The sequence below is a fragment of the Tachyglossus aculeatus genome, chromosome 9 (genome assembly GCF_015852505.1).
Source record: "Tachyglossus aculeatus isolate mTacAcu1 chromosome 9, mTacAcu1.pri, whole genome shotgun sequence".
Taxonomy (NCBI): domain Eukaryota; kingdom Metazoa; phylum Chordata; class Mammalia; order Monotremata; family Tachyglossidae; genus Tachyglossus; species Tachyglossus aculeatus.
Window position 1 is genome coordinate 52,441,924 of NC_052074.1, and position 27,287 is coordinate 52,469,210.

At 40.0% G+C, this 27,287-nt stretch overlaps 1 protein-coding gene across 4 annotated transcripts in view; it reads left to right on the plus strand.

Moving 5' to 3' along the window:
- The window catches only part of B3GALT1 (beta-1,3-galactosyltransferase 1), a 354,820-nt gene that overhangs the window by 72,083 nt on the left and 255,450 nt on the right, over nt 1-27,287 (plus strand). Inside the window, exon 1 of one of the 4 annotated variants that reach the window (XM_038751647.1) lies at nt 12,446-12,482. The exons of the other annotated variants lie outside the window; for them this stretch is intronic. The gene's annotated coding sequence lies outside the window, so the exon portion shown is untranslated. Of the gene's footprint in view, nt 1-12,445; nt 12,483-27,287 lie in introns of those variants that run through there. 4 annotated transcript variants of the gene reach the window in all.

The window sequence follows — 27,287 nt, forward strand, 5'->3', positions numbered from 1 at the left end:
TACCGTATTTTGCTCACAGAAGGTGTTTAATAAATACTGTCACTACTCTCAATATAATCCATATGCTGTCTTGTAGAGGCACTTTTCATAATTTTAGCCAATTCTGCCATGTTTAATATGGAAACAAATGCAGAGGTAAGTGAGAGTACTTTCTCAGGTACAGTTGTTTAAATGAGGTACTATCAATTCGATTACACACATTTATGGTCTTATAGTTTAGGTATTATTTTGGGATAATTAGTAAACTGGATCCAGGTGGAAAGAGCTTACAGATTTGAGACATGTTTTTTCCCTTCTGAAGTCCTGAAAGTCAACTGATGCTATGACAAGAATGTTGACAACTTCCAATAAATAAATAAATCCTAGTTCAGTGGGTGTAAGGCTACCAATGCCTCATTTACCTTCCAAGTCCTGTAAGCCTATATTTCCCACAAATGGGTCAGTGCCAGATGAAGTATTCAGGAAGGAAATTTAAAGTCTAGCATCCCTATCTTTGTTTTCTCCCTCCCAAAAAAGCAGTTTATCCTCTGACCAAATTTTAATACTTCTGTAGATGGAGTATTCAAACAGAAATGAGCTCATGGGACTATCTTCTGAGGGTGTAGTTTTTATATTTGTTTTTTAAGACAATCACTTTGGTGTTTGAAAAAGTCCTCGAATTCAAAGGCTGAATGAATGCTGAATGAATCTCAGCTGCAGTTGGGCACAGTTGGTGTTGAACAAAAATGGTTCAATTGCATGGATGCTGTAATTATGGTATTTGTTAAGCGCTTACTTTGTGCCAAGTATTGTGGTATTTAAGCGCTGCGGTGGATACAAGGAAATGGGGTTAAACACAGTTCCTTCCCTGCACGGGGCTCACAGTCTTAATCCCCATTTTATAGCTGAGGGAAGTGAAGTGACTTGCCCAAGGTCACACAGCAGATAAACGACAGAGCTAGAATTAGAACCCATGACCTTCTGACTCTCAGGCCCATGCTCTGTCCATTATGCCATGCTGCTTCTCAAAGTAAAATCAAATTCAAGTAATAAGAGCATGATGCCTATCAAAGGATACATTAGCTTGGCCTAGTCTGTTTTCAAAAGTCACTTCTGCTATTGGCGTGACCAATACCATCTTTATCTTGGATTGAATAGCCCTCATTGTCAGTCTACCAAGTGTGGCTTCAGCTCACTGTATCAGCACTCTTTCTCCTTGTATCTTTTCTGTTACCATCACTGGGCTGTCTTTTGCCAATAACACAGCTGTTGGTTGGAGAGTTTCACATATCAGACCTCAGTGACTGTCATCAGGGGGCTTCTCAGCTTCCAGCAGCTCTAACTGTTATAAACCTCATATATGTGTCCCTGCCGAAAACAACTTAATAACAGGTAGCGGACGACTACCTGTTCCATCTCCTTGATGCACCTATGTTGCCTTCCTACTAGTATTCTGTCCCTGGGAGAACAAAGATCCCCACAGTAGGGCATCTTCCATGGACTTTGACCTGCCTGTTTTCCCTTCCATAAAGAGATAATTGGGCTCAATAAACTGTAATTTAAAAGGACACAGGCATACTGGCTTCATGGCCACTGTGCCTGCCGTGAGGTCTTCCCAGCTTCACTGGTTCTCTTTCATGCCATACCCCCCAGGAACTGGGCTCCTAAACGCAGAAGCTTTCCAAATAGCACTGCTATCTTTGGTCCAATGCATATTTTCTCTTTTTTTTTTTTTTTTAACATGTCACAGTCCTAGATAAGGTTTCAGAAGATCAGTCCAAGGATAAGAGAAAGAGTGACTCATTTCCAATCAAGAGGCTTTCATTTACAAATTTGATTGGAAATGACTCACTGGCTGCCAGTTAGGAAAAATTTTGCCTCAAAATGGCAAACCTCACCAATTTTTAAAGCAGCCTGGTCCATATATTAAGAAAGTAATGAGAATGTAATCATTTTACTTCCATAACATGAACACACTTTCTGGGGCCATTCCTGAAAGGATGTACCTCAACCCCAAACAGGGAAATGCGTAAAATCACATTGCTGGTACGACATCAGTTTGTCCATTCATCAAATCCAAGACAGATAGCCACCTTCCCTGTCTTCCTGCACAAGAAAGAAGCTGTATAACCTAGGACCTTGGCTCTAGTTGTGACTCTGTCACTTGCCTGCTTATGACCGTGGGCAAGTCACTTAACTTCTTTGTGCCTTGGCATCCTCTTTTGTTAAATGAGGATTGTTACCTCCATGTGGGGCAGTCTTTGCAGTCAGTATTGTATTAACCCCAGTATGGCCCATAGTAAGTTCTTAACAAATACCAACCACAGTTATTGTAATAGTATTACTATTATTGCAAAAGAGTTCTTTCTGGTTCAAACTCTGTTCCATTTGATAGAAGCAATTCCTAAAAATATTGAGTTTTGACATGATTTGTATTGGCCATATTGAACTATACTGTGGTAAACTTTTTTCACTGAGTTTAAGAAGACTATTTAGATAATCTTCTATGCCATTGACATTTGTGCCACATCTCCAAAACAGATGAGGCAGAAAAGAAAAGGCAAGGTTTCCCCTATCCAGATCTTAGCACATCAGGGCTGTCTGTATTTACAGAATGCAGTGTGAGACATTTCCTGTTAAAATGAATTCAGGGGGTTGAGGTTCAAACACACACAGCTCTGGTGTAATATTTCACTGAGGAAGACAAAATGAAAAAGTCCAGTCTATAAGACCTTTATTACAGAGTTTCTGTTTTTATCATTCACCCAACATTTCTGTCAGTCATGCAACATTTCAAGGTCCATTTTTATTTGGATCTTTACTGTGGGATGTATGTAGCCAAGAACAGATCTCATAATAATTGATTAGCATTCAGACATAGAATGATGATGATGGCATTTATTAAGCACTTACCATGTGCAAAGCACTGTTCTAAGCGCTGGGGACATTAGAAATAGTTAGTTCAAGGACCAGCCTGTTAGAATGTTGGACTAGCAGGCCTTCACAAAGAGTAGAGACCTTAAGCAACCAGAAACGATTTTTGTTACTAGAAAATGGTTGGATTATAGATGGGGGTACAGAGGAGGGAAAAGCAGAGACCCTGAGAACTCATTTACAATTTAGATTAGTAATTTGACTGGCATAAAGTGTTTCCTAAAGAAAAAGTAAATCACACTGATCAAACCAGAAGGGACTATAAGGTTTCCATCCTGGGTGATCACATCTAATAGCAGCCCACCATTTAGATTTTTTTTTTTTTCCAGTGTATCTGTAGATTTTTTTTTTTGAGGTCAATCATGTTAAGGCGGCATTTGCAAGTGCTTAGTATAGCACCCTGTATAGCATAGCCCCTCAGATGCTGCTGGTGAATAAATTATTGCAACTAATTATTTATGACTCTTGCATTTATGCTTATGTTGTAATTTAGAATTAGAGTTCAGAAATTACCATCATGCAAAATAGTCTCTTTTCCTAGGATAGTGCTCATTGCCACCTGGCAGTAATTATACTGTGCACTAATTTGGTGCTTTTCACCAGCAGACCCTAAAAGCATGTCAAGTGGCCAGGCATTCTAACGGGCTGGTCCTTGAACTATCTCTAATATGACTTCTACATCTGAATGCTAATTGATCATTATGAGATCAGTTCTTGGCTACATACGTCCCACAGTAAAGATCCACATCAAAATGGACCTTGTTTTATGGAAAAGGGGACTGGAGAGCATGAAGAGGTTACCTTGATCAGTACTATATTAAGTTACTGAGGGTGTACAGTAGAAATAAGTCCCTAACCTCAAAGATCTTGTCCTCTACTTGTCATAATTGAAAGAGAGCTTCTAGTAAAATAATGAGGCCTTTATCTGAAGACCAAGTGGTCCCAAAGACACATCAGGTATTTGTAGCCATTTCTTCTAGAGGCAATGAGTTAAACAAAAAATATGTCACTATTTACAAATCCATATTCTACTGCTGTTTATTGTCAAAAATTGGGTTTGAATAGTCTAAGTAGAACTTTCATTCTGAGCTTTTGTGTATCCCTGAAGTTACTAGAGCTTTGATGTTTCTGATAATTCACCAGTCAGGGGTAGGCAGGATCTGATACCACTAATCAAATGTTTATTGCTCTGAATTACCTGCCTTTTTTGTTTCTAGAGCAGCAGTGAACCATCTTTATATGCACCCAGTGTAGGATCGATTGATCTTGCTTCAGCCTTTTGAGCCATTCTTGCCCAGCTGGATAGAATTGGCCCTCTGTAGTACTTTATCTGAACACCAAGAACACGTTGGTACATGAATGTCCTTAAAAAGTCTAATGAAAAATTTGTCCAAAGACCCCTTTGGGATGTCCTCTCACTTTGAGAAAAGACAGTTACAACTGGGCTTCTTTTGATCATACAGATGGTCATTCAGACAAAGTATCCCATGACAGGAAGTGACCTCCTTCATATCCAAGGCCATTTGGGAGATGAGGTGCTGTACATCTAAGTATTCTAATTTGTCAAGCAAATCCAGAAAATCTGTTTGTTGGTACTGCAAAATGACTGACTAGAACACAGGTAACAGACAAGAAGGAGAAGCCCCTGGAGGGAAAAAAAGGGGGGAAAAACTTGAATTTTTTGCTTGGAAAAGTTGGTGCCTCCAGGATCATTTCTTGCTTCTCAAGAGGAAGCTTGCCAAAAGACCTGGCTTTTATTGGTATCCTCAAAAATGATGGTGACAGTAATGTAATTGTAGATCAGTGGACTGGCTGACTAGCTTAATGTACAAGGATGCACAGGTGCCAGTGCTTCATTGATCACTGAAATGCCACCTGCTAAAATATCACAAGAACAGCATAATTAAAAACTATGTAATCTGAGAAAGAGCTTTCCTTTTCCTTTCATTTGGAACTTGAAGGTGAAGTGTTCTGTATCACAATAAAAATTTCAGCAATTTCTGAATTGCTTTGAAGAAACCACAGAAACAAATATCATTTTGAATTGTGTAGAGGATAAAGCATGCTTATAAATGTTTCCTTAATAATTTTTGTTGCTGTTGACATGTCAAAAGGATGGCTTGTCAACTGACCTTCCATACCTTATTACCAAAGGCATGTTGAGACACACTGGACTTGGAGCAGTAGCAGAGGGAAATTTTGCACCTTATCCCCACAGCCCTTATGTACATATCTGTAAATTATTTATATTAATGTCTCCTCCTCTAGGCTGTTAGCTTGCCATGGGCAGGGAATGTGTCTACCAACTCTATAGCATTGTACTTAATGTATTGTGCATACATAAAGCACTCAATAAATACCATTGATTGTCAGTTTGAGAATATAATACTCTTTGTACTGTCTTCTGGGGGAAGAGGAAAGAGAAGGGGACTTGTTTCCCTCAGCTTTTACGTTGCATTGCTTCTCCAACCAAGTGGATGCACATATGCCTCCACTTCTTCCTCCAGCTGCTACTGCTATTTCATTTTTTTCTCTATGTGGTGCAAACTTGATTGCATCAGTCCACTATTGTAAATCAGCCACACTACTTAATGCTCTGCAGTAAATAATCTGTTTGTGATTTTTAAGCAGCTTGTCCAGAGGATGGGCAGTAGACAATGTGGAGAAAATTTCCATTTGTTTGTGGCAGACTGAACCTTGTAGTCTGTTTCTTGGAGTGGTTCAACTCAAACAGCTTAAGCTTTACATGTTATTTCTGCAGTAAGTTTAATCTAGCTATCTAGACTATTACTCTGAGTGACTCATGGTTCATATAGTGGTAGTGTGTCACCCTACACAGAAGCTCCCAAGAAATTCCTTGCAGACTTGAAACATTCATCTTGGTGTTTAAGGGACTTAATCTAGCAAAATTCCATTTTAAAAGAAACATTCTTTATGAATGTCATTTTTAAGGAGCTATATACAGCGTAGTGATATATTTGAGAGCCACTTGTTCTTGTAGATTTCCAGATGATTATGATTCTCTAAAGTGCATGCTGCATGGAGCATTGCCAGTTTTTGGTTATCAAAATAATCTACTGTGGCAAATTAGAAGAGAAATGAAATGATTATTGTGTTTAACACACTTATAAGGAAGCATCATGGCCTAGTGGATGGAGCATGGCCTGGGAGTTAGAAGGACCTGGGTTCTAATTCTGGCTCTGCTGCTTGTCCGCTGTGTGACCTTGGATAAGTTAATTTACAGTTACTGTGCCTGTTACCCCACAGCACCTGTACCTTTCCCCACAGCACCTGTATATATGTATATATGTTTGTACATATTTATTACTCTATTTAACTTGTACATATTTATTCTATTTTATTAGTATGTTTGGTTTTGTTCTCTGTCTCCCCCTTTTAGACTGTGAGCCCACTATTGGGTAGGGAATGTCTCTATATGTTGTCAACTTGTACTTCCCAAGTGCTTAGTACAGTGCTCTACACACAGTAAGTGCTCAATAAATACGATTGATGATGATGATGATGATGTTACCTCATCTGTGAAATGGGGATTAAGACTGTGAGTCCCATCTTCTAGACTGTGAGCCCGTTATTGGGTAGGGACCGTCTCTATATGTTGCCTACTTGTACTCCCAAACGCTTAGTACAGTGCTCTGCACATAGTAAGCGCTCAATAAATGTGATTTGAAAGAATGGATGTGGGACAGGGAAGGTGTCCAACCTGGTAAACCTGTGTCTACTCCGGCACTTAAAGCACATAGGAAATGCTTAACAAATACCATCATCATCATCATTTCTTTTAGATGACATTGAGATGACATTTTAGCAAGTCTTATTTTTCCTTCCTTATTAGCATTTTTACCCAACAGTATATGTGAGATGTATATAGATGTTTATAGAGAAGCAGTGTGGCTCAGAGGAAAGAGCCCGGGCTTGGGAGACAGAGGTCATGGGTTCTAATCCCAGCTCTGCCACTTATCTGCTCTGCACATAGTAAGCGCTCAATAAATACGATTGATGATCTGCTGTGTGACTTTGGGCAAGTCACTTAACTTCTCTGTGCCTCAGTTACCTCATCTGTAAAATGGGGATTAAAACTGTGAGCCCCATGTGGGACAACCTGATTACCCTGTATCTACCCCAGCGCTTAGAACAGTGCTTGGCACATAGTAAGCGCTTAACAAATACCAACATCATCATCATCATGTACCTTTGTATGTGATTTGTAGGTAGAAACATGGTTGTTAGAATCATAGTAATATGGCAAAAACACAGAAGTGTTCTCTAAATAGGCTCCATCATTAAAGTCTTTCTCTTTTCCAAATTACCATTGGTGTCAGTTTATTAAAAACCATGAGTCTGTCAAGCCTCAACAATAGCCTTTTCTGAGACATTTTAGTGATCATTTAAATTACTGGTCTGCATACTGTTGAGTGCATTTTAAGTCACCCGAAGGTGCTTGCAAGATGGAATTTTTGTGGGCCGGTAAAGAGAGATCAGTGAAAGAGAGAGACTCTGCTTCATTTATTCATATAGATTCTACCCTTGTTTGATGGCCAGGTATTTCACAAAAATCTTAGTCATTTCGCAGTGAGTCAGATTAAAGTTGAGAATGTCTGCTGACACTTCATTTTATCACTGGCAAATTCTGTTTCCACAGAATAGCAAATTCTGATTCTGCAGAATTCACACTAATTTTAAATCATTGTCCCTAATAATTCATTTAGAAAATATTGAACCATTTTAGAAGTTAGGGAAATGGCCCATTAACCCAGGAAATTTTGCCTTGCCCTCACTCCTCTGTTATTTTAAGCATGTTTGAAAATCATGATCTATTTAGAGAAATGCATATTTCCTTGTTTGGTATAATCACGTCTCTCCTACTTATACACTAAAAGAGATATGGTAAAACACTCTGTAATAACTAGTTCAGCCATGTTTCAGAATCTGGTAAACATACTATATTTAGAAAAAATGTTAAGATGCTTTCTTTTTTTGTGAGGAATTGTGTAACATGAAACTGAAATATTGGTTAGGTAAAAAGCTTTCAGTGCCTAATTAGGTCAAATTTTTAATTATCCCCTCCTTTACATGGATATTGTGAGGATGAAATGAGAACTGATGTGAAAGTGCTTTTGGAAAATAAAATACTGTACCAAAAACTAGAAATTATCTTATTTCAGAGAGTAATATTCTCAGGTAATGACTGTCTGGTTAAAGGAAGCAATGTAGGCTATTGGAAAGGGCATAGTGTTGGGTGTCAGGAACCCTGGGTTCTGTAATCCTAGTTCTGCCACTTTTCTGCTTTTGATCCAGGGAAAGTCACTCAACATCTCTTTGCCTCAATTTCCCTAACTGTAAAATATTTTCCTACCGAAGCACGGGCCTGGAAAGTTAGAAACTTGTGGGTTCTAATCCTGATTCTGCTGAGTGGTCTTGGGAAAGTCACTTCATTTCTCTGTGTCTCAGTTACCTCATCTGTAAAATGGGGATTGAGATTGTGAGCCCCACATGGGATAGGGACTGTGTCCAACCCAACTTTCTGGAATCCACCCCAGTGCTTTGTACAGTGCCTTATTTACTTACATAGTAAGTGCTTAACAAGTATTACAATTATTGTTAGTGCCCCTAAACTAGCAGGTTGCCACCTGCAAGCAGGAATGTATAATTTAGATCCAGGTTAGAAGAGCAAAAGTTATCACTGTCAGTTGCATTTATTGAACACCTTAGTGCAGAACACTGTACTAAGCATTTGTGATGGTACATTGGAATAAATAGGCATAATTCCTACCTCCAAAGATCTTACATTCTAGCAGAGCCTTCCCTGACTAAGCCTTCCTTTCCTCTTTTCTCACTCCCTTCTCAGTCACCCTGACTTGCTCCCTTTATTTACCATTGCCCACCCTGCACCACAGCACTTATAATCCATAATTTATTTATAGTAATGTCTGTCTACTCCTCTGGACTGTAAGGTCATTATGGACAGGGAGTGTGTCTATTGTTGTGTTGTACTCTGCCAAGGATTTAGTACAGTGCTCTGCCCACAGTAAGCACTCTGAGACATGGCAGACAGACAAAATCACTTAAATATAGGAGGAAGTAATAGAGTATATAAGGTATGTTTGTAAGCGCAGAAAGTGTTGTGAATACTTAGGTGTTTAGATGGTATACAAATGCAGAAATGGAAGTGATGTTCAGCGGGGGAATTAACAGAGAAACCATCAGAATTAAGGCAAACAATGAATTTGTCCTAATATTTTAATAGTTTTTGTTTTTATGAAACTTTTATCCGATTTTCGTTAAAAGAAAATCTTGATGAAGCCCCTAAAATGAGTCTCCATCCCTTCTGGTCTCAGGGCCAGATGTCTCTAGCGAAACCCTGCTAGTGAAGCATGAGGGGAGCTTAGTATGTAGAGAAAAGAGTAGGGACAGCTTAGCAGAGGCCAAGATAGCAGAAGATGGAACCAGATTCATACCAGACAGATATCTAGGCAGGTGACAGTCAAAATAAGGCAGCCGCCCGACTTAGATTAGGGCCGACCATTAACAAGGAGGTCTAAGGGAAGGAGTAATCTTGGGAGGGAAAGGTAAGGAAGGTGAAAATTAAGTCTTTCCCCTTTGTTACAGGTTATCCCATAGAATATTAGCCCATTGAATATTTGTATCTACTCTTTGAAGATCTCTCTTTTATAATTGAACTCAAGAACATGAAACAGTTTGAAGCACGGCCTTTTGGTATTTGCAATTTAACGTGATCACTCTCACAAATTTTTATAGAAAGATATACTGAAAATCTGCCATTACGCATTCGCAACAGCAGACTGTCTGGAATCAGCTTTTACCAGTTGTCCCTTCATTGTAATGTCACAATGTATGGATCTATTTTCTTTGGGCACAGGTTTAAGAGACTATTTTAAGGGCTTCTGCCGGGGTTGGGGGATTCTTTGCCTGAGCACTGTGGTTATTGAATACCTCAGCTACGATTATGATGATGATTGCACTTGAGTGCTTGCTATATTCCAAGAACTGTATGAAGCATGGGGATAGATCAACTGGACACAGTCTCTGTTCCAAATGGGGATCATGGACAAGTTCAAAAATCTTTGCTCTTCACAACAAAAGAGTGGGCGTGGTCCATTTCCTTTCACGTCTCAGTGAAACAGGTGGAGGGAAATGAGGGAACAAGATGGCTCATCTCTTATCTTTTACATCTGTATTGTCTTGCGGTTTTGAAATACCTAGAATGATCACAAGTATGAAAGGTTTTAAGTAAATATTGCTTTCTAAATTCATGGAAGTTAGTGTGGCAGTAGTACTTTCAGTTGGTATGCTCTGGCTCCCTCATCCATTATTCCAAATAACTGTGGTACAACTGGCCAATTCTGTCTGAAAGTAAAATAGTTTATTTAATGCTGAATAAAGTCTCTGCCAGCTAGATGAATAACTATTATTCCTGAAGGGTTTTTTTTTGTAGAAAATTCTTATTTATAGTTTTACCATGTACTTTTTGGTAACTCTACTTTCATGACCATGCTGGATTGTAATTGGATAGATAAGTCCATTCAATTGAATGCAATTGCATTAACAGCTTTGAGAGAAGTGATTTAAATCTACAGTATTTCATATTACAAACACAATACAGCTGCTATCAAACACTGTCATAGGAACAATGTTGCTTTTGCTGTTTCCTTTTTTCATCATTTGAAGGTAAGCTAGAAGATAATGTTTGATTCAGATGTTTCTTCACTGAACCTATGGAGAGTCCGTTATCCTTTTGCATCCAAATGTCAGTTCTTGATAATGAGATCCAATCAACAGGGCTGGGTTAGTTGGTGTGCAAATGAGGTAACTACCACAGTGGGTGATATCTGGGTGGGGGATATGCTATCTAAAGTTCAAAATGATTTAAAATGTATGGAACCCCTCAAATCCTGGTTGTGTTCTCTGCGATAGATTCAGTTATCGTGGCCATTAAGAAGGCTGTATACACTTCCACAGATTTTTCTTAATGTACATTAAGGAAAGGCTGAAATAAGGGCAAGTAGAATCGTGCTTTAGTTTGGAATTGCAGAGTAATATTATATCCAGGCAGTATTTGGGTCTCCAAAGCGCTTAGTAAGGGGCTCTGCAAACAGTAAGCATTCAATAAATGTGATTGAATGAATGAATTATTGGGATGAACATGGATTCCTGACTTTTCATTTGCTTCCATTAAAGTGAAAGTACTTGTGGGTGGAGAATGTGACACTTGCTTGTGTAGTGCTTCCCAAACCTCAGGATTGCCCCCTATAAATGCTAGTCTACTAAATTACTACTAGGGAGGTGCCTGAAAGCGGGTGGTGGGGGGAGGAGGAGGGAGGTATCTGATTTAAGGCTGCAGATCTAGACTTTGGAAAAAAAACCCACACATTCTTATCCCCACTCCTTTCGACAGGCAATCTGTCAGGTTCACTTCATTCCTGTATCCTATTTTCCTTCAGGTTCTCCTCTTCTCTCCCAGATCAGTGACAGTGTTATTTTCAACATAATAATAACAATGGTACTTGTTAAGTGCTTACTGTGTGCCAGCACTGTTCTGAGCATTCATTCATTCAATTGTATTTATTGAGCACTTACTGTGTGCAGAGCACTGTACTAAGCGCTTGGGAAGTACAAGTTGGCAACATATAGAGACGGTCTCTACCCTAAGCACTGGTGTAGATATAGGTTAATTGAATTGGACACAGTCCCTGTCCCACATGGGGCTCATGGTCTCAATCCTCATTTTACAGATGAGGAAACTGAGGCACAGAGAAGTGAAGTGACTTGCCCAAGGCCCACAGCAGACGAGTGGTGGAGCCAGGATTAGAACTGAAGACCTTCTGATTCCCAGGCCCATGCTCTATCCCCTATGCCTCACTGCTTCTCAATCACTTCCACTGACTTGTGTTTATGCACCCTCCTGATGGATTTTGAGGTAGCCAGACACTTACCCTACCACAGTAGTGTACTGCAGTGTTGAGTTCTTTATGCTTTCATTCCAGTAAAACAGCCCAATCATGCGTTAGGGAGCTCCCTCCACTCGAAATCCCTGACCCCTATATCGTTTCTTCCCACATGTGGAAATTATCCACTTTTTAGATCAGCTCCTATTCCCAGACAAATACACTCAGTTCAGCTGTAGTACATGTGTTCACTATGTGCCTTGACTGAGGTGCAGTTAGGGGATACTCTTTACACAGGGTGCATCTGGGGTTGGTGACTGAAGAATCTAATTATCCACTTGTTTGCTCAGATTCGAAACGGCCGACTACTACAGCATGAGTTTTCCTTAGTGGGAGGTTAGAAAAGCAGCATAAACTAATGAAAAGAGCATGGGCCTGGGAGTCCAAAGACCTGGGTTCCAATTCTGCTTCTGCCACTTGTTTGCTGTGTGACTTTAGGAAAGTAACTTCTCTGTGCCTGTTTCCTCATCTGTAAAATGGGGATTAAGAACCTGTTCTCTCTCATTCGTAGACTATGAACCCGAGGTGGGATGGGGACTCCGCCTGACCTGACTATCGTGTATCTGTCCCAGTGCTTGGCACATAGTGAGTACTAAAGGAATAACGCAAGTATCATTCATTCAGTTGTATTTATTGAGCGCTTACTGTATGCAAAGCATTGTACCAAGTCCTTGGGAGAGTAGGTAGAATATAACAACAGACACATTCCTGCCCGTAATGAGCTCACAGTCTAGAAAGGGAGACAGATATTAATATAAATAAATGACAGATCTATACATATGTTCTTGGGGATGGGAGGAAGAATGAAGGAGCAAATTAGTGGTACAGAAGGGAATGGGAGAAAAGGAGAAGGAGGCTTAGTCAAGGCTTCTTGGAGGAGGTATGCCTTCAATAAGGTCATGAAGTGGGGGAAAGCAATTATTTGTCTGATATTACTAATAATTTGAAAGACCACAGCCCATCAATCATTCCGTGGTATTTCAGCACCTCTTATTCATTCATTCAGTCGTATTTATTGAGCACTTACTGTGTGCAGAGCACTGTACTAAGCGCTTGGGAAGTACAAGTTGGCAACATGTAGAGACGGTCCCTACCCAACAACGGACTCTTATATGTGGAGCACTTCATTAAGTGCTAGGGAGAAAACAACAGAATTAGTGGACCTGTTCCCGTACATAACGAGCTTGCAATCTACAGTCTAAATAAGTTATTTATGATTATATAGTTTAAAGATGTGTACATAAGTGCTGTGGGGTTGGACGAATATCACATGTCCAAAGGTCACACATCCATGTGTATAGACGATGTGGAAGGGAGAGCAAGCCCTTGCATTTTAGAAGAATTAGGGGTACTGGAAAAATTATTCTAAAAATGCAGTAAACACCTAGAAACTAGGAGGGGGAACAGTGTTGTTTTGTCAAACCTCTGATCAAATTGCCTTCTCTGACAGAGGGGTGAGACTGTAGATGAGAAAGATGTAGTAAATGCAGTTTATCTTGACTATTTATAAAGACTTGGGGCTTTTGCAAGCAAGGCAGAATAATTAGCAGACTCAAAATCTGGCCTAGGCTAGAGACCAGGATGAATGGACCTCATCCACATACTTTCTATCACATCTGCATCAGCAACCTGCAGTTCCATTAACACTGTAACCTTTATTGACCCATACCTGGGGCCCTTCTATCCAGTTCTTCAGCCATCGTCAGCAAGAAGCAGAGATAGGAGCAGAGAGCAAGCATAATTTCCAGTGACTCAGATAGTCATTGGAATTTATGGAAATAGTAAGCATTTGGTCAGGAGGGCATATTTAACTGAAGAAATAAAACACAATCCTTTCACTGTAATAAAAGTCCCTGCCCCTTCCCCTCCCTGAAACTCTGCCTACTTAATAGGAATATTCAAAGGGCTGTAATTCATTCAGGCTATTGCAGTGCACTACATAGTCCCCTAGTAACTGAAAAGAACACTCTCAGCTCTGAAACTGTCCAAGTAATGCCTTGGGTAGATTTAATAGTGGGGATGGATTTATTATTTTTGCCTCCCATGGGCCTTAAGCTTATCTTTGTCCCTTTATATCTAAAATCTTATAATTCATAAACAAAGTTGTTCCATTATGAACTCTGCGGTTGGCAGTGATGTGCGACTCTGCGACAACCCATTTTTTTGGCTTGTTACACTGAACCTTTATATTCTCTCACTCACTTTTAAAACACACTATTTTATGGGTTGCAAAATGCTAATACGTGATTGTAGGGTGTAAGTTGCAATTGGTAAAAAACTATGTTCCGTGTAAAATTAAAAATTGACCATTTAAATCCTCCCATCTCATCGAGGAGATGACAGGCCTTTGCTTGGACTGAACTTTGCATTTCTGCCTTGACCAAGTCTGAAGGAATTAAATTATCTTCTCTTGAATCTTTCATTTAATTTCTTGGAAGTCAACTGATAGGGACTTTCTGAACCATTATTAATTTAAATGATTTATATGAGGTTATCATTGGGAACCAAGTGGCTTGTTCTGTCTGGGTAAAAAGAAAATTAAAAATAAAGAATCTTTCATCTAAAAATAACAATTGAGGAAACCCAAAGCAAGAAGAGTAGCATTAATGTGTTTAACATACTACTTCAAGCTCCAGAAGGGAGGACATAGTCAAAATAATAAAAATTCCAATTCTTGACCTCCTTAGCTACTAGTTCTTTTAATGCTGTTCTTAAAGAAAAAATTCCCTGGTAATATATGTCATTCTATTAACAGAGATTCCTATCCAGTCTGATTAAGAAGAAATATATGACTGCATCTATTCCAGATTGTAAATTCCTCAAGGATAAGGTCAAGGTCTTAATCTTCTTTTGTAATTCCCTCCATTGCCCAAGACAGTGTTCTGCATTACATAAATGGTGATCGATACTGTTGGTAGGATAGATTAATTTGAACCCAGGACTCCAGACTTGTTCTATTCATTTATTTCATAGATTTGTAAAATGAAGTAAAATATGAATAGAAGTTGCATAAAAATAGTCCCCATGTCTTTCAAAAGAGTATTCAAATTTTAAACTGAATTTGTTCTAGATTTTTTTTTCTCAACAATACAAATCATCCTTTGTTTCCAAAAGGCTGGTTGTCACGTTGACCTTCTCCTAGAAAGGCAGGCTGAGTAGGAAAGTCTGCCAAGGGTGTCGTTGCTGATTCAATCATTGCTTTGGTGTAACAGGATGTTCACAGTCCAGGTAGATTTGAGATGAGAAGAGAGAGGGCTAACTGTAGAACAGTAGAGATTATACGTTCCAGTTCTAATTCTGTTTTTTTTTTCCACTAATCTTACTGAGGTTTCCTCAGAATACTAACTGTACGGTATCTTCATTAATTTGGGTAACAGAGAGGGTCCTTGAGGGCAGTGGCATAGTGGATAAAGCAGAGGCTTGGGAATCAGAAGGTCCTGGGTTCTAATTGTGGATCCTCCATTTGTCTGCTCTGTGACCTTGGACAGATCACTTAACTTCTCTGTGCCTCAGGTACCTCATCTGTAAAATGGGGATTAAGACTGTGAGCCCCATGTGGACCTGGACTCTGTCCAACCATATTAGCTTGTATCTACCCCAGTGCTTAGTACAGTGCCTGGCGCATAGTAAGCACTTAACAAATACCACAATTATTATTATAAGCACTGGGGTAGAATCAAGGTAATTCAGTTGGACGCAGTCCATGTCCCGCATGGAGCTCCCCATTTTACAGCTGAGGTCACTGAGAAAGTGAAGTGACTTGCCCAAGGTCATACAGCAGACACATGGTGGTGCTGAGATTAGAGCCCAGGTCCTTCTGATTCCCAGGCCCATGCTCTATTCCCTAGGCCATGCTACTTAATACAGTGCCTGGCATATAGTAAGTGTTTAGTAAATACCATTAAAAATCATACTTTTTGTTGTGCTCTCCAGGTGCTTGGCACAGTGTTATATGCACACATCAATTACAGTATGCAGAACTCTGATCTAAGGGCTTGGAAGAGTACAGTACAACGGAGTTAGTAGATAAATTCCCTGCCCACAGGGAGCTTAGAGGGAGAGGTTTACAGTCTAGCTTGCTTGATGAGCGTGGTCTAGTGAAAAGAGCATGATTTGGGGAGTCAGGAGACCTGGTCTCTAACTGTAGATCCACCACTTGCCTGCTATGGGACTTTGGGCAAGTCACTTAATCGCTCTCTGTCTTTTTCACTATCTGTTAAATGGGGTTACGGTAACTGTTCTCCCTTCATCTTAGACTGGGAGTTTAAGGTGAAATGTTTCTCTCCTGATTAGATAATCTCCCCCAGTGCTTACTTAGTGTATGTAGTGCTTGATGAGTATCATTATGTGTTGTTATAGAAGATTGAATATGAAAAAGAATTTTGCAATTCTATAATGGAAAAAATTGAAGTGGTTTATTTAGCAGTTACATGAAGAATCTACATGCATCTCGCTAATATCCCGTTCAATATGATTTTAATAAGTGGGAAAAAAATCACCTGATCTGAGGTGGGCAGAGGCCATAGCACACTTGCATCTGCAGGAAGCAGTTTTGAAAATCATTTTGTCAGGGATAAGAATATGCCCCGCACACAAGTAAGCACTCAAATACCATTATTTGATTTGGCTCCATTATATTGGGCAGACAGGATGAAACCCATCTGGAAACACATTCCAGTAGTCTTCACTTCAGAATTTGTCCTAGGAGCCCCGTAATCAGGTCGTTTTCCTAATCAGCAGAGAGCACTGTAGACTTTTCCAGACCTAGTCCTGACTTCCCCTTCTCTCCTCTCCCTACACTTGATGATTCCCTGACAGGCCTCCTCAGGACAGTCCAGGGTGACTGGACATGTTGTGCATTAAGCAGCTAGAAGTCTTCAGGACCTCCGGGCAGCAGCTGGCAATCGAGAAAATTCCCTAGCCAATGAAGAACCAGCCCTGAAGACAAAACCCCCTTATTGTACCTCAATTTAACCCTTATGAAATCCGGCCAAGCTGAATTATGACCAAACATTCTGGAACCAGATCTCCCTATCAAAAACATGGGATAAAGTTAAGACCATTAAGAGATATGTAGGTTTTTCAAAACTTTTTCATACTTTATTTTTGCCCAAGTAGTCATATTTTATAATAATCTGTCTTGCCAGCTGTAGTATACTCTTCCAAGGCCTTAGTAGAGTGTCTTTAGTTTTGATTGTGGTGGTGGTGATGGAGTCTTCCATTCAGAGCATCAGACAAGCCTCAGACTTGAAACTTTGGGATTAGGAACCTGTGAGGGGGAATTGATTGTATTATGGTGGTTTCTGCAGTTCCACCTGCACGCTTTCATCCCTATTGGTAATATTTTTGGTGGGGCACAGATTGCGATGAGCAAGTAGGCAGGCAGGCATGCTGCACATAGGGAAATTAATAGGTAGGACCCATTTACCACCTGGGGAACCACAACATAGTGCTGGTCAGTGCTGTGACTTGATAGGCAGTTGCCCTGGGAGCAACTGAGGTCTGCTTCACCCAGATTAGGCAGCTGTTTTTTGTTTTTTTTTAGAATTTCTGGCAGGGCTGTCTACCTTGGATAATTTCCTAGGAAGTTCTTGTATCATAAAGTGTCACTCCTGATGGCAGAGCCCAGCAGACAGAACTGGGAGAGCAGTGGTACTAGTCAGCACTTAGAACAGTCCTTGGCACATTGTAAGAGCTTAACAGATACCATCATCATCATTATTATTATTATTACCGATGCTATGGCTCTTCCAATTCATAAATCAGTGGTATTTATTGAGCCTACTGTGCTGAACACTGTGTTAGTACTTGATAGAGTACAATAGAATGAATAGGTATCCAGTGAAGTGAGCAGGAGCTAAAGGATTTTAGAGTCTAGCGGTATATCAGTCAATAAAAGAGATTGCTAGTACCAGTCCTCTGCATTAGCTTAGGGCTTGTCAGTTTGCCGCATGCAGATTTGAGTCCAAAAAGGATTTTTCATTTCTAAATTGTTTAATACAGTGCCCTGGTAGGCAGCTAACTGTCTTCTACCCTCAGCCTGTTTCTACAGCTTCTAATATTGTGTTAGTGCTCCCTAATATGTGGTGAAAACCCAAAGAAAGTTAAATTTAGCACTTGCTAGCCTTATTATTTAAACTGCTTTTTAACACCAAAATTCTGGGTAGTTCCTTTCAGACAGTCCCATACAACCAGGTCATAAGCTCTTGCTTTATATTGTGAACTGTTTTGGGGCAGGGATCACACATTTCACATATGTATGTTTCCCAGGTGCATCATGCCAGTCCCTCAGTAAATGCTGTTGATACTAATATTAGGAATACAGAATACTATGTAGTGAAGAAAACCTTCCCAGGGAAAACTACACCCACCAAAGGGCTGAAAAGAATTCTTCCAAATTTCTTAATTCTTCTCCCTCCTCAGGGTCCATATATCCCCTATTATGTTCTGCTAAATGATACTCTTTGGGGTGTGTTTTTTTTTTGGTGTTATTTCAACTTTTGCATGTGCCTGTCAGGGATTTGTTGTTTGCAAAGAAGGGGGTTAAAAAGCTGTACCACTGCAAAGATGAGGCTATTAACATCCTGACTTTAAAATATTAAAGAATGGCATTTTATGTAGAACTTGTTTTTTCCCCAAGTTATATCTCATCCAAGATTTCAGTTAAAAAAAAACAAACAAAAAAGAACAAAAACAGCACAGTGATCCACTCTCAACACCCCTGAATCCTGAAAGAATGAGATTAATTCAGGGAGTGACTCCATTGCTGTGGAACTGTGAGAGGTCATGGTTTTCTGGAATGCTGCCATTGACTATAGGTTTGCAGGAGCATTGAAGAACTGCAACCTTTTTGTTGAAATCTGCAAGTGTTCAGAGAAGGAAGTGCTATATTTAACCATTTGTTATATGAATTTATACAAACCGTTGGGAGTGAATGTTCAACAAAATACCAAAGCAGATTAACACATGGATGATTACAAATTAGGGTTATATGTTCCCCGGATAGTAATTCAAAAATATGTCAACTACTATTAATTGCAAATGCAATTCTTTCAAAGATTTCTGGGAGTATTTAACTCGGAAATATTTGAGCGATGTTCGTGCTAGTTTTTAAAACTTAACTTTTTGGTGCTCTTAACTAGTTTAAAGTGGGCATGGTACGGAAATCAGTCCTCAAAGAAGTAATATTCATTACCACATAATAACATTACTAAGCTCTCCACATTCAGGGCCTTAGGTTTTCGGGGTTCACAAGCAAGAAGTTCCATGTGACCTGAGGCTAACATTTTGGGTGTGAATATTTGCGATGGGATTGGCAGGGACAGCAAGCGGCTCCAGAACCACATGCTCTGATTAGCCGCCATGTCATACAACCAGGTAATGTCACATGGTGGGCACTGCATGACATCATCCCATTATAAGACTCAAGCAATAAAGCAGGGAGGAATAATAATTATAATTGGGATAATTGTTAAGCAGTTGCTGCAAGACGATCAGGCTTACACAGTCCCTGCCCTGCACAGGGCTCACAGTCTGAGTTGGGAGAATTGGTATTTCATCCCCCTTTATGGCTTAGTGAAATTGAGGCACAGAGTAGGTAAGTGGCTTGCCCAAGTTCTCACAGCAGGCAAGTGGCAGAGTCAAGATTACAAGCGCTTAGTACAGTGCTCTGCACACAGTAAGCACTCAATAAATACGATTGAATGAATGAACCCAACCCCTCTCCCAGGCTTCTGCTTTTCTTCTATGCCTCACTGCTTGTCACAGCCCCACACAGATCTCTGGGGCCATTTGCTGCTGAGCCTGGGAGGATTGGGGGGGTGAGGTTCTGGGCCTGGGGAGGAGGGGACAAGTTGTGGTGACGTCAGGGTTGAGCTCCACTCTGAATTCCCTCAGCCGATTGGCTTGGGGAAAAGGCCAGCTCCAGACTCCCGGGCTTGCTGGGCGTGACGCCTAATTCTTCAGCCACCGGCTCCATCCTGAGTCAAGCCTGGGTTGGCCTGGACAGCAGCTGTGGTTCTCTCAAGTTAGGGGCTCAGAGCTGGACTTGGGGATTAGAGTTTCCAAGACATGCAAAGGACACATTTCCAGACATGTCAGCAGTTCCCATCCGTAACACGGAGTCCAGTTCAACTGTGGTGGTAACGGATCCCAGTACTGTTACCCAGCTGAAGAAAATCAATCAAAAAGAAGCCCTGCCTTTTCATTAACAACAACAGTAGCCTCTACTCTCCCATCACCCTGGACAAAAGTAGAGCCACCAATTTATCGCTTCGATCAAGGGGCCAACTTATGGGTGGATCTTTGAAAGAGCAGATGAGGAAGAAGTGGAAGGTGAAATAAGAAAATAGAAAGGAGAGAGAGAGAGATGAGAAAGTGAAGGTGCCTCCTTTTCTGAGACTTACTCATGTGTGGGCTCCACAGGGATCCAGGGCTAGACACAAGCAACTCCCTCTTTTCCTCCCCACCCCAGTTCCTGCTCCATTCTCAGGACCAGAGTGGCTCCAGATTGCCAACTCGTGCACAGTCTCTGCACGTATTGTGAAGACCCCAATATTGCAAAAGACACCATCCACCTTGAGGATTGCAGACCAAAAGCAATCCATCATACCTGACCTACTAAAGATACTCTACTAAAAGATGCATACTCATTCAACTATGCCAGTGCCGGGGGATGCAACTTGGCCTAGTGGAAAGAGCACAGGCCCGGGAGTCGGAAGGACCTGGGTTCCAATCCCAGCTTTGTCAGTTGTTTCCTGTATGACCTTAGGCAAGTCACTTCAATTCTCTGTGCCTCAGTTTCCTCAACTGTAAAATGGGAATACCTCTTGTTCCTCCTAGTTAGACTGTGAGCCCCATGCAGGACAGGGACTGTCAGTCCTAATTAATTTATACCTACCCCAGGGCTTAAAACAATGTTTGACATAGTGAACACTTTACAAATACCTTAAAAAAATTGCAAAGACATGGAGCCTCAACATTTGCTCTGGTTACTAGTAATAGTATTTGTTATGCACTTACCATATGCAGAGCACTGTACTAAGTGCTGAGAGAGAGTACACAGATGGGAATTATAATTAGATGATAATATAATTTGTCTTAAACTGAAATGTCTGGAATTCTTTTTATTAATTACAGTAAATCTCTAGCTAAAGGGGAGGATGATCTCTTTCAGGCAGATGTTGGTTTTCATAATACCTTATTGGAAAATATATTTTTTCTTTTGAAATTGTTTAATCTTGAAATTCCATACAACTTTGAAGCCATTCTTTCAATGGTAAATGTATCATTACTGGGCTGTGGGAATGACTTTGTTTCCTTTTTTTTTTTTTTTTGGAGAAAAAACCTTCTATCCATTAGTAAGCAAAATGTAGAATCTCTAGTCTCTCACAGTAGTGAGAGATGTGGAAGCCACATTTTTAAAGGGGTTCATTAAAAATGAAGGATTCATTTGGCAGGAGAATCCAAAGTGGAAGTCAGAAAGCATTAGTGTGACACTGCCATTTTCACAATCCACTTGAATTTAGGAATGTGACCCCTCTTGTGGATTTGGGTGCTCTCTCTACTGCAGAGTGGACTCCAGAACCATATGTCTATATAGGCATAGATATATCTACAGTGATATACCAAAATAGTTATGTCAATCTAGGTGTATGTTTTTAATGGCATCAGCGTGTCATTTTTTTATCCAGCTATGCACATGATCTGAGCGTTTTGCAAAGCGCAACAAAATATGTTCTTGAAACACTATAGCAATATAGAAATGCTCTTAACAGATGAAAAATCTTTTTCACTTCTGTCAGGGTAATAAAATGAAACTCTGGTAAAAATAGTAACTTGAGACCTAATGTGTTAGTTGACCCAAAAGAAAACCAAACATACTGTTTTTGTTCCTCATCTGAGGCTCAGTAGTGAATAAATCACTGCAATAGCTGAAAAATCAAACTAAACACACAGTTTTTACTTCTCTAATTTTATTTTTAGAAATATGTTTGTGAATCTAAGCAAAGAACAGCATTTAACAACTTTAAGAGGGATTCATTTTTCTCACTTTGAGATTAGCTTAATACATACTAGTGATCTGTTCAGGCTATAAAAGAGTATTCCGCATTTTCTGTTTCACAGTGGAACCCGTATCTAATTAACAGCTATGCCCATAAGGTGAAGAGTTCACTTCAGCATTAAAGTTGCTTCGATGTTGTTTCACCATGAAAATTTGTGCTTACTTCTTCATGTATGTGTGCAAGTGGGTAAACCTAATGTATTCTTGGAAAGAGCATGCATTTGGGAGTCAAGAGGGTCTGGGTTCTAATCCTGACTTCATCACTTGCCTGCTGTGTAACCTTGGGCAAGACACTTTACTTTTCTGTACCTCAGTTTTTTCATCTGTAAAATTGGGATTGAATATCTGTTTTCTCTTCCACTTAGACTATTATCAGGCCCTTCTTGCTGAGTCTTCAATAAGTAGCAATAACTATAGAGAAGCAGCATGGCCTAGTGGAAAGAGCCTGAGCCTGGGAGACATAAGGACTTGGGTTCTAATCAGTTTTCTGCTGTGTGACCTTGGGCAAGTCACTTCTTCTCTATGCCTGTTACCTCATTTGTGAAATGGGGATTGAGGTCAGGGACTGTGTCCAACCCAATTTGCTTAGTATAGTACTTGGTACATAGTAAGCGCTTAACAAATAGCATCATTATTAGTATTATTAGTGGCAGGTCAGCCAGCTACTGTCCTGCTGCATAACTTTGGGTAAGTCATTTAACCTCTCTGGGCCCCAATTTCCTGTAAAAGGGAGATTAAAAAAAATCTGCACCTCTCTTCCTGCTCACAGGAATATTGTGAGAACAAAAATGAGATAACTGAGATGAAAGCACTTTGGAAGAAAAAAATAGAGGAATTATGCAAGTAAAGTGGTAATATTACTGAAGGGTGAGGAGAAGGAGTGATCCGAGAGGTAGGATGAAAAACAGTCATCTGGCTCTTCCAGCTTGAGGCAGGGAAGTTTGTATGTTTTGTTCGATTCTATTGTAAGCACTTGAAGGGGCAGGATTGTGATTTGCTTCTTTTGAATGTTTTCCAAGTTCCTAGTCAATAAATAGTATTTAGATACAAATTATAGACCTGTGGAAAAATATAGACAGAAATGAAAAATAGGCTATAATCAGTATCTGTATTAAGTGGCTTGGGAGATGGGGATTATTTGGGAACTTCTAGGCAAGTAATTTTCCAGGAAGGCTTCAGAAGTAGGGTGGGTCGTGATTTGGTAGACTTAAGTTGGGATGTAAGTTCTATTCACAGGTATTCAGGAAATATTTTTCATACTGGTACTGACCTTTGGGATGCATTATAGTAGAATTTCACCTCATCCTTTTCTGAGGGGGTGGGGGAGAATGCTAAGAATACATCATCTGAGTGCTGGATAAATGAGGTTAGGAACATCTTTCTCTATAGGTCTCACAATGAGAGCCCAAGGGATTTTATTTTAAAACAGAGCCTCCTAATTAATTAGCACAGTACACATGTCTATTAGAAACCTCAAGTCAATTGAGATTTCTCCCTGAATTTGGTACAAGTAATAACTTGTTAGCCATTGGAATAAACTTCCCTGCCATGTAGACAAAGCTGTACACTATATTCAAAGATGACATTACTAACAGTGATCTCTGTAAATCTAAAGTTAAAATATTGTGACCAACTTCCACCCTTTGTACATGTCAAGACTGTCTTTTGGACTTGAGTTACGATTCCTCTTGTAGAGTTGGATGTCATTTGTGTCTTTTGCTTCTTAAACCTCAGATGGTCCCATAAAACCCACTCAAAAGAGTTATCCTTTCCAACTAGAGCAGTCAGCTCCCATGTCAGTGGCCCACATAGTTTTTTCTAATTGTTTCAGTGGTTCCTAAAGTGTTTTCTCTGCTTGCACTTGACCCATGTAGCTGTCAAATGAAAGCTATTGGGTGTAATGCTGCCTTCCATTCTCCTCATAGTGGATTTGTGTGGAGCATTCCTCCAATGGTAGTCCTCTGGCTACATTTCAAGAGCTCACTGTTAACAATTTTGTTTCTCCATTTAATGGCAGTTATGGTTCGTAGATGTGACTGATGGGGTACCTAAGAAGCCAGATGTAATGTTATATGTCTATTACAGCTTCTGGCCCTGTGGGAGATTAGACCTGACCATCATTTTGTAGGCTGATTACTTGGTCTGGGGCTTGATGACCCATTGTGGGTCACAATCTGACTGCCAGCCCCACAAAGGTTAAGCTGTGCTACTTTAATCATGTGCTTTTTGGACAGTTTGGACTGCATATCACTCAGAGCTTTCTGGTGGTTACTGCTAATGAAAGTCTTTGGTGTTTCTCTGGTATAAACTGTCATGGGACCTTACATTTAAGTATAACACCATTCAGGTTCAGCAAAGTAGACCTCAATCTTTAGCATGGCTTCTGGCACGTGAAACTGAAACGATTATCAAGCAGAAGCTACTGGATATCTGCCTCTATATGAAGCATACCGTAGTGGAAAAAGCTTGGGTCTGGGAAACCAGAACAAGTGACTGAGTTTCTCTGTGCCTCAGTTTCTTTATCTGTAACAGATGTAACATCTGTAACATCTTAGAGTCTGAGATGTAATGGTTTTGTATGTGCCCCAGTGCTTGGTACAGAGAAAGCACTTAATAAAGACCTTCACTATTATCAGTAGTAGTAGTAGTACTTTCATTTGTAATGATATCCATGGCTTGATGAATTGTGTTTCCAGAAGGCCAGAGGCATATTCCAAAATCAACCTCCCTTTCTCCTTTTGCAGCTTTAAGCGTGGATAGGTGAAGCTTATGATATCATTAGTCACTCTGTGGAGCCCTAGTTTTCTCTCTTGGTGATGTGAAATAACAAAGATACGGTCTCCGTCCAGTTTGTTTTCAATAGTGGAAAGTGTTAAGCTGCCTTAATTGTAGAGTATTGTCAGTCAATGGCATTTGAGTGCTTACTATTTGCAGAGCACTGTACTAAATGCTTGGTAAAGTAGAATACAACAGAATATTCTGTTGCCCAAAGGTCACAGATCCAAGTACATAGGTGACTTATACATATCTTTATGTGCAGCACTTAGTATATATCTTTAAAGTATATATAAAAAATTACTTATGTCTTTCTCCTCTAGATGGTAATCTTATTGTGGACTGGGAACAAATCTGCTGATTCTGTTGTACTCTCTCAAGCACTTCATACAGTGCTCTGCATGTAGTGAGTGCTCAGATACCATTGATTGATTTGACCAAGAAGGGAGAGGGAGCCAGGGAAAAGAGAGCTTAATCAAGAAAGGCCTCTTGGAGAAGATGCGACCTTAAATACTAGGTAGGAACCATCACCTGCTGCAGCCTATGACTGTAGAGCAATTCACAATTCCAGGTTCACCAAAGATTACTCATTCTATATGTAAATATTTCAAAGAGTAAGATGTTTTCGTGAATGACCACAATGTGAACAATTATTGATTTGAAAGCCTTCTGAGTGCATGAGGATCTGGTAGGTGCTATGAGAAGAGAGCCTGTCTGGCTCCTAACTAATTTCAATCTATAACATAAACAAAACTATTGAAGCATGGAGAGGTTAAATAAATGACTGTGAACTCCACTAATAGGAAAACCCGTAATGTACACATTTGATTGTGTTTATTGCCACATCAGCACAGTACTCTCCAAGGAGTAGGGTTATGTTCTTACTGTAAAAAAAAAAAAAAAAAAAAAAAAAAAAAAAGCTCAAAGGGATATTTTTCTAACTCAGGCTTTTTTTAATTTCTGTAATGATGATGGCATTTGTTAAGCGCTTACTATGTTCAAAGCACTGTTCTAAGCACTGGGGGGATACAAGGTGATCACGTTATCCACGTGGGGCTCACAATGAACAACGTCCCTGAAGTTGCTTTTCCTGAGGCATGAAAATCCCTCTCTATAAGATCCTGTTCTGAAGAGTTCTTTGACTTGCTGTGGGCTTGAGTTACTCTATTCTTTTGATTTCCCCCACTGAGAAGCAGGTGGCCTAGTGAAAAGAGCACAGGCCTGGGTGTTAGAGGACCTGTGTTCTAATTCTGGCTCCACCGCTGGTCCGCTATGTGACCATGGGCAAGCTACTTAATTTATCTGCGCCAGTTCCTCGTCTGTAAAATGGGGATTGACTGTTAACCCCATGTATAACAAGGACTGTGTCCAACCTGCTAATCTTGAATCTACCCCAGCACTTGGTATAATACCTGGCAAATAGTAAGAATTTAGCCAATACCCTTAAATGGTTGGCACCTCGACATATTCCTGAGTTAACTTGTGACAAAATTTTAAATATAATCTAGGCATGGATGACATCTTTTCTTTTATATAATTGTGGAATTAAGTGTTTACTATGTGCCAGGCACTTTACTAAGCTCTGGGAGGTAACTGAGGCCCAGAAAAGGTAAGTGACTTACCGAAAGTCACACAGCAGACAGTTGGTGGACCTGGGATTAGGACCCAGGTCATTCAGACTCCCAGGCCTGTCTTCTATCCCCTAAACCCTGCTGCTAGTCCTAGTAAAGCTTTATAGAATGTTCTACACATAACAGGGACTGACCTATTGTTGCCTGTAGTAGTTACGGTATTTGAGTGCCCAGTAAGTGATTGGGAATATAGATCAGAAACATAAAACGTATTTCCTGGCCATAAGGAGCTCGCAGTCTAAATGTAACTCAGAATAATTGACTGTACAATTAAATATTCAAGAGCTGTGAATAGGTTATAAATGTGCATATGCTAGAGATGGATGTTGTATCGATATAACTTGATGTGTATGGAATTGATGATTCAATAGTATTGAGTGCTTACTATGTGCAAAGCACTGTACTAAATTAAATGCTTGAGCATTGATGATGGTGATGCTGTTTTTCCAATGGGAAACATGACTCCATCTATGCTTTTTTACAACCCAGGGAAAGAGGGACATTCAAGTTCTTCAGTAGGCTAGAAGAAAACTGTGTGGGACATAGTCAAATCATAGTTAAATCAGGGACTCTTGCTACTGCTACTAGATTCTGTGTTTAGAATAAGCCCTGACTGAAGAAAGTGCATGAGGAAACACATCTAAATGTCCTGGATGCTCTGCTGCATTGCTGCTTTTTAGGGCTTATCTCCTACTGTTACATTCCTGTTAAGGGAGAATATGGAATATATATTTAATCAATGGCATTTATTGAGCACTTACTAGGTCCCAAGCACTGTACTGAGCCCTTTTTTATGGTATTTGTTAAGCATTTACTATTTGCCAAGCACTGGGGTAGATACAAGGCAATCAGGGGCTCAGTCTGGCAAAGTAAATAAAGAGCAAAATAAGGTCATCAATGATGAAGTCCTACAATGTAGTG